Here is an 8,474-nt window from a genome sequence, read left to right as displayed (position 1 = left end):
GTAACTAGTAACGACCAGGCACAACATCGATTAACGTGTTTTTTCTCAAAGTGTGGATGTCACGTGTCCTACTTATATCAGTACACTCGTAACAACCTAATCATTACGAAACTTATATTTGATAAAATAAGCCACACGTAGCAAATAAGCCATTCAATGTTTTGTTAACAAAATTCGATACTCTCTCATTGACCTCCATACAAAAACTCCTGGCTTGGTGAGCGAAAAAAAAACGAAAAACCCCCACTTATGGAGAACACAGATTTTAGGCCCAGTTATCCCTAGCTTCGCCTCTTCCTCTCTTGTTTCATACATTTACATTAACATTTACATTTATAATTGAATGAACGCATCGTTCATTCCTTCCTCCATGAATTGAGGTGTCAATGATTAAATTAATGAAAGTAGCTAAAGGTTTACGGTGTTGTCCACTGAAAATAAACTATTTCAATAAAATAACAGCACTACTATTAATGCACTTGCATACATGACGCTCACATTTGGCGGAAAAAACACACCAGTCTCTTTGTCCACTAGGGGGCATCATTTCTTGCAGCAAGTAACATGCATGCGCTCTAACTCACGTTTTAGTTCATGAACCTCTTGGGTGAAATTAATTTTTTATTGACTTGCCAACTTCATACACGTGTTTATATAGCTTGCTAAACAAATGGGTCAAGTCAAGTGTGCGAACACAGAACATATACATTCAATTAGTTGGTAAGTAAGTTAGCTAATGTGAAAGCTGAGACAAATTCATGATAAATGTAGGCATATAGCTAACGTTAGCCTAGCCCTGGTTCTAGCCCTGCCTATCTAATGTTGCCATTCTAGCTAACTTCATTGACTACAACGCGCTTGAATTGATAGCTAGCAATAAGCTAGCAACATGCATCTATTCGAATTTCGCAAACAAGCTAGCTAGATTGAATTATTAGACAGTTCCTCCATGTGGACCTAGATAACTAGCTAGCTAGTATGCCAGTCTAAGGTTACCATAGATGTCAAAAACTATTAGAGGCAGAGGCAAATATTTTCTTAGCAGTTTGATAATGTTAGCTAGTTTCAGTCGTTGTGTTTCATTTTCAAAAGGGGCAAACATGTTAATTTAGGTTGAGTTTAGTTTATGAATGGCTGGCTTTTTAAAATTATGTCCACATAGTGTGTATTTATCGCCCATAGTGTGTATTTATATTAGAAAAGCCAATATTGTAAGTCAATGGATAAATGGTCATAACTATATGCAGAGTGATATCAGTCACAATAGGCAGAAGGATTTATCACATTCAGACGATTTAATCTGAAATCAGTGTTTAGTCATGATCCTTCTTGGAGGATACTCATTATGGAATAAAATGCATTATAGGGGAGTGGAGAAAGTCTTTGAGAAAGTGATAAACCCAATCTCAAATGGGACCATAACCTGCCTGCGCCCTATGCACTTGTGGAGATCTGAGGATTTGACAGGTGTAAGCAATATGGTAATAGCGCCACCTTGCCCTCTGATAGGTGGAAGTTTCACCATGTTACTTATATGAATCAATTGAAAAAGAAAAGGAGAGCCTCATACTCTAGGAGCTCAGATGCAATAATTTTATAACCAACGTTTATACGAATCAAACCTAGGGGTCCATTTGGGATTGGGCCACAATGCAGAGGACATGGGCATGGTGGCAGCACAATTGGCAAGGATATCAGCCTGGATCAGCTAGAAGTGGGTTCTCAAATATCCAGTCATCACTGTCCAAATTACAAGTCTGGCCTGGGAGAGTGCTGTATCCCTAACTCACCAATGCACTTGGAAAGCCCTGGGACCCTGTAAAGAACAGATTTAACAGAAGGGGGTGCTAACTAACAAGATGAAAAACAAACAGCTTGATCATTGGTCGTTTATTTTAGTCCACAAGGATTCAATTATTGTAATCACTGGTACTTGCTATCTATTAGAAAAACAATATGACTATACAACCACAATGTAAAGAAATTGCTTTGGATATATATAGTTATTGTTGCTGAGTATTTAATAGGGTATTTTCTAGGGCTGGGAATTGCCAGGGACCTCACGATACGATTCTATACAGTGCATTCGGAAAGTATTCAGACCCCTTGACTTTTTCCACATTTTGTTACGTTACAGCCTTATTCTAAAATGGATAAAATAAATAAAAATAATTGTCAATCTACACACAATACCCTTAATGACAAAGCGAAAACAGGTTTTTAGAAATGTTTGCAACTTGATTGGAGTCCACCTGTGGTAAATTCAATTGATTGGACATGATTTGGAAAGGCACACACCTGTCTATATAAGGTCCCACAGTTGACAGGGCATGTCAGAGCAAAAATCAAACCATGAGGTCAAAATAATTGTTCGTAGAGCTCCGAGACAGGATTGTGTCGAGACACAGATCTGGAGAAGGGTACCAAAAAAATCCTGCAGCATTGAAGGTCCCCAAGAACACACAGTGGCCTCCATCATTCTTAAATGGAAGAAGTTTGGAACCACCAAGACTCTTCCTAGAGCTGGCCGTCCGGCCAAACTGAGCAATCGGGGGAGAAGGGCCTTGGTCAGGGAGGTGACCAAGAACCCGATGGTCACTCTGACAGAACAGAGTTCCTCTGTGGAGATGGGAAACCTTCCAGAAGGACAACCATCTCTGCAGCACCACCAATCAGGCCTTTATGGTAGAGTGACCAGACGGAAGCCACTCCTCAGTAAAAGGCACATGACAGCCCGTTTGGTTTGCCTAAAGGTCTCTCAGACCATGAGAAACAAGATTCTCTGGTCTGATGAAACCAAGATTGTACTCTTTGGCCTGAATGCCAAGCATTACGTCTGGAGGAAACCTGGCACCATCTCTACGGTGAAGCATGGTGGTGGCCGCATCATGCTGTGGGGATGTTTTTCAGCGGCAGGGACTGGGTACTAGTCAGGATCAAGGGAAAGATTAACAGAGCAAAGTACAGAGAGATCCTTGATGAAAACCTGCTCCAGAGCGCTCAGGACCTCAGACTGGGGTGAAGGTTCTTAAAGCCGGTTTTTGCATTGTCATTATGGGGTAAAAACAATTTAATCCAGTTTAGAATAAGGTTGTAACGTAACAAAATGTGGGAAAAGTCAAGGGGTCTGAATACCTTCCGAATGCACTGTATGTCCTGCAACTTGATACAGCGATTTTGGTGCAATTTGATGTTACAAACATATTGCTCACTATATATCTGCTGCAGACAGACGAGAGAGCATGAGAAAATACATTTTGATCAGTCATGGAAATAAAAGTGCTGAAAACATGTTGGCTCACTATTTAAAAAGAAGATGGAGAACAAGCTATAGGATGAAAAACACCTGACTTTTGGCGCAGGTACATCCGACTAGCGCAAGTATGGATATAATATCGTACAAAATATTATTGCGATATGTAACTATCTCGATTTTTTCACCCATCACTAGTATTTTCCCTCTGCAAGGTAAGAAACTGCAAGGTAGAGACATTTTCAAACCTATTTTTCGTAGAGACTATTTAAAATGACAATAGAGTATGACAATAATTTAGAATTTAAATTGCAATTAATGTGGTGGTCTCTTGCAAAATAATTGACAACATGGTTTATTTTCATTGCAGGTTACCTGAACTGCAGCAATGCAACAAAACACCTGGAGTGAAGAAACATCGGTCACACTGGACAGAAGAAACTTGAATAGGCTATCAGTTTGTTTGAAAATATTACAACGTCAAAACTTGACTTCAAGATTACCAATCTCATCATGAATCAAAGAGTTTAATACAATGGAGTTTACAGTAGGCAGCTTGTTTGTTATTGAGATAATACATTAAAGGTTTGGTACCGTACTGGCATGTAGACCAGTGACCACTAAATCTGTGATCATCTGAGAACAAATGTTGTTCTTATATGCCTTCAATTTTCGTTAGATAACAGATCTTAGATATTGATTTGTGATGTGTGTATTAGCCTAAATGTAGCTATCGTTAAACTATCAGTATGAAGCGTTGAATGATTTATGTAGGTCATCAAAAAAATGGTGGTTCCACTGGGGCTCGAACCCAGGACCTTCTGCGTGTAAAGCAGACGTGATAACCACTACACTATGGAACCAGTTGGTCATAATGGTAAAAAACACACTTCTTGTAGATGACGACAATACGGTCATTTTGAATGTTTTTCATTACATGCAATGAATATTGTTTGAACTATATTAGATGTATTTAACTGTTTGAAATATTATGAGATGATAATATCTTCATTTTTTAGACAAACATGGAATTGCAGTCTTGTTGGAATCGATTAGCTGTATAGGCCTATATTAATGCCGGGGATTGCAGTCGTGTGTACAACTGCATTTGCAATGGCAAGCCAGTTGGTTTACTGCTGAGTTGTGCCATATTTGTATTATACCTTTCTGCTTTGATTCAGCACCATCTGCTGCATAAATAGTCACCAAATATGAACTCGATCTAAAATTGGCAAAATGTACACGTTGCATGAACATTAACATGCTGATTTATAATAAACCGTACTTAATCGGTACCGGCATCGACGTATCACTCGTTGAGTTGGATCCATAGGTTTTTAGTACACAATGTTTCGCAAAACCGAAACTTTTACCAGACTCAACTGACACAATGTTTCCCCTTGTGAAATGTCCGGAATGCATTGGTTATGACGGATTGTGTAATGGATCTGTATAAATAATTTGAGCCACTTGGTTATTTATTTAAAGTCAATTGACCTATAATAACGGTTTTATACAATTAGAGAACAATTGAAAGGCTCTCTAGTCTCTACTCTCGATACAGCACGTTCGACTCGTGCTGGTACTACAGTATGACAAACCGTTATCCATTTCCGTCGCCTGTTTTGTACAAATGAGGAAAGCAGGGCACAGTGAGACGCACCCTCGTGACCATAACTCTGGCTATCGACGGGGTTCGCGTTTATGGGGAGGTAAAACTGGTTGCCTAATGCCTACATTATACTTGACTGGCTTCTTGGATTGCCACTAGTCACCCGTATCGAGTGGAAAGTTGAGGTCTATAATCTACCTGTGTAAAGCTAGACAATAAAGATTAGCCACAATATTAGGTAAGGCGCCATAGGTACGGCTGTACAGTGCATATATGTATGCCCAACCTGGTGTCAGAGCATTTCGTATTATTCTGTACGTAAATCAGACATCCATTTAGTATGATATGTTACAATTCGTATGGCATGTATTAATTTGCTGATGTCCATCACCCATTTCATAGTATATGTTCGAATGACAATTCGTATTATATGTTACGAATTTGCAAAATGTACATTGCAAAATGTACAATAGTTTCCAATTTGCAAACGTATGATATGTTACACATTCTAGCTAGGTGGCTAGGTTGCTAACATTAGCTAGCTCGCCAACGTTAACTAGGCTAGGGGTTAGGGTTAAGGTTAGGGTTAAGTCTAGGAGTTAGGTTAAAGGGTTAGGGGAACGGTTAGCTTAAAGGGTTAAGGTTAGGGGAAGGGTTAGCTAACATGCTAAGTAGTTGCAAAGTAGCTAAAAAGCAGTAAGTAGTTGAAAAGTTGCTAATTAGCTAAAATGCTAAAGTTGTCCGTGATGAGATTTGAACTCGCAACTTTTGGGTTGCTAGAACTTCGTGTTAACCACCCTCTTTTCGTTTTTGCCTTAAGTAACCATCCTTCATTATGTAACTATACCAAACGTAACATATCATCCTAAACAGCGTGTCCTCTGATTTACATACAGAATAATACGAAAGGCTCTGAAACCAGGTTGCAACATACCCAATGCAATTATTCAGTATAATAAATCCACAAAACAAATTTCAGTTTATTGTCAAATTAATTAATTATTGTATTTATTTTTAAGTTATATAACAACAAACCTTGTTTAGCATTATCTAGTCCAAATATGGCATTATTCCACTATTTGTATCCGTTTGGATGTTTCAATGGGGGACTTTTATTTTGAAGGCGAACCGCAAATTCCACTATTGTTGCTAATACTTATTGTGGCTAACTTCACTCAAGTCTCTAAACCTAAGTAACTAAACGAAGTGTCCTCTCTTCACATCACATATGTAATAACGCAATTTTGGGAAAAGTTTGTGGAAACAGGACAGCAACGTTGAGACACGGACTCTCCCGAAGTTATTTGTCTCTTTGGTGTAATTATAGGGCACTAGAAAGCTGACGTGTAGGAAATATGCATTCTTATTGAATGGCAATAATAACTTTACAGTAATATGAAGATGGACACTCCAGTCCAAACCCTCATGATAACAATGTATGCTTTTATACAACAAATATTGTATGTCATCATAATGATCATGTGTTATGCATTTCAGAAAAAAATCCCAAATTAGTGCCACAATTATTTTATTCTTATAGTTTAGTTACTTTCCTTATATAGAAATATCCAGTAGGCAAGTATGATGTGCCTATGCTTGATAACTATACCACTGTTAGCTATCTAATGACGGTTCAGAAACACACACTTGCAGCCAAAACACCACATGGGTCATCAGAGTTTGGCTGTTGTGGTAGACCTATTCAGTTTTGGAATTGATGATTCCAATTTCCAAAGATGATTCCAAAGATGTCCATGTTTTGAATTTACAATTATATAAGGGCTCAACTACGGTCACCACCTGTTATTCACCTGTAGGTCTCTGTCGGCGCTAGGACCCAGGGTGCGCGATTTTCATCTCCAGCTGCTGCGGTCTGAAAACGGGCGATGAGGGAAGATCGCGAGGAGAAGCCAAAATGTCACACTGGAATTATTCTACCACAAAATCATATTCCTGACCCTTAACAGAAGTCACCAAGTCTCAAACAATCACTTGTCGTGGTGTGAAAAGCTCTATTTGCAAGCTTTGAAAGGGCAGTTTGGAGCGCAAGGTAAGGCGGTGCGATACCCTGCGATTACTAATAACAAAGGCGAACTGGAGAGCAGGGGGCAATAAGGGGGGCATTGCACAACGCCATGGAGGGCAACAGTCAACTCTCCCAAACTTTTGCTATGAATAATTGTGTACAGTAAAGTTTGTAAATCCAAGTACAGGCCATAACAAACCTGTCTAACGGTATTCAAGGTATGCATTTGGTAATTTAAAGAAGTCTTCAAGTGTGAGGATAAACGTGTCACATGTTTCTTGGGGTGAAGTCCTGTCTCAGTCGGCAGTGGCCCACATTATATTTTGTTAAGGCTACTACAACCAAAAAAGATCGTGAATTCCATTTTCACACTGTATTTTATTATAACATTATCTTCCATCTGCCATGAGTTTACATCCTCAACCTGCCAACTCAGAGCATCGTCTCCAACTTGTTCTCTGCCTCCATGGTATAGCCTACATCAGGTCCAATTCTTTTACGCACATATGAACAAAAAGGATCGTGTTTTTACATAGTTGGTGGTGACATATTTCATGCTTAGCATGATTTACTCCATTCTCAACGTAAACATTATGTCAGGTAATGGCAACCGCGAACTCAGACGGGACATGCCATGCTGTAGCGTACTACTCTAGCAGTAGTATCCCAGGCCTAGGTTGTTTGGATGAGGCGTTCGAATAGTCTCTAAATCGACTAAATTTACTCTCGGTAGCCTAAGCCCCATTTTGAAAGGGAGCGACAGTAATTTTTACGAGGCCTCAAACAAAACATTGTGGCTTCATTCACTGTAAACTTGCTGTTTTAAGTGTGATTGTTTTGATCACCAGTCAAATGTACACTGGAGTGTGCAAATGTGTATTCACTGTATTTACGTTTTTTGAGCCTATGGCTTCAAACGTCCACTGGTAGTGGCAGTGACCAAAACTCGCCGATAACTGAAGACCCGAGCAGCCGGTCACAACCGGGATTGCTTTCGCTCTGTCGTTGAGGTCTCTGGTAACCCCCGCTCTGACACAATGCAATGTGGAGACTGCCAACAACCTGGTTCTGCTTGTGCTCGATAGGAAGGCATAAAAATCAGTCGTGTTATTGTGTAGCTCGTGTAGTGTGATGTGTATATTGGTCCTATTTTGATATTTGGCTATATGTCAACGACTAGTCTTTCAGCCGACATGCAGCACTCAGTGCTGTTCGCGAGGGAATGGTGTTGGGCAATGGGCAAATGATCCTACACACCAATAGCTAGCTACCTTCACGGAGATGAAATAGTAGAAAGACGAACGTGTATCCGGTGGGGTGCATCACTCTGCTGCAACGTTCGGGAGACAGGGAAGAAATAGGTCATTGTTAAACAACAAACTTGTTTACTTCCATAATCATTTAGACTACCAGACATTTAGACATTTGCTATAACCGGTTGTGTATATCACATTTCTGTCATTCACCAGTCTGTGATATTGTATTCCATAAGCTACTTAGTTTTTACCTGCGTATGATTTAGGTAAGAATCCTGCGCCGGCCTGATTCTAGGTATCCGAAATTGGGAAAGCCAGATGTGCCAA

Source organism: Coregonus lavaretus (genome assembly GCF_964263955.1).
Source record: "Coregonus lavaretus genome assembly, chromosome: 32".
NCBI classification, from domain to species: domain Eukaryota; kingdom Metazoa; phylum Chordata; class Actinopteri; order Salmoniformes; family Salmonidae; genus Coregonus; species Coregonus lavaretus.
This window is presented reverse-complemented; position numbering follows the sequence as displayed.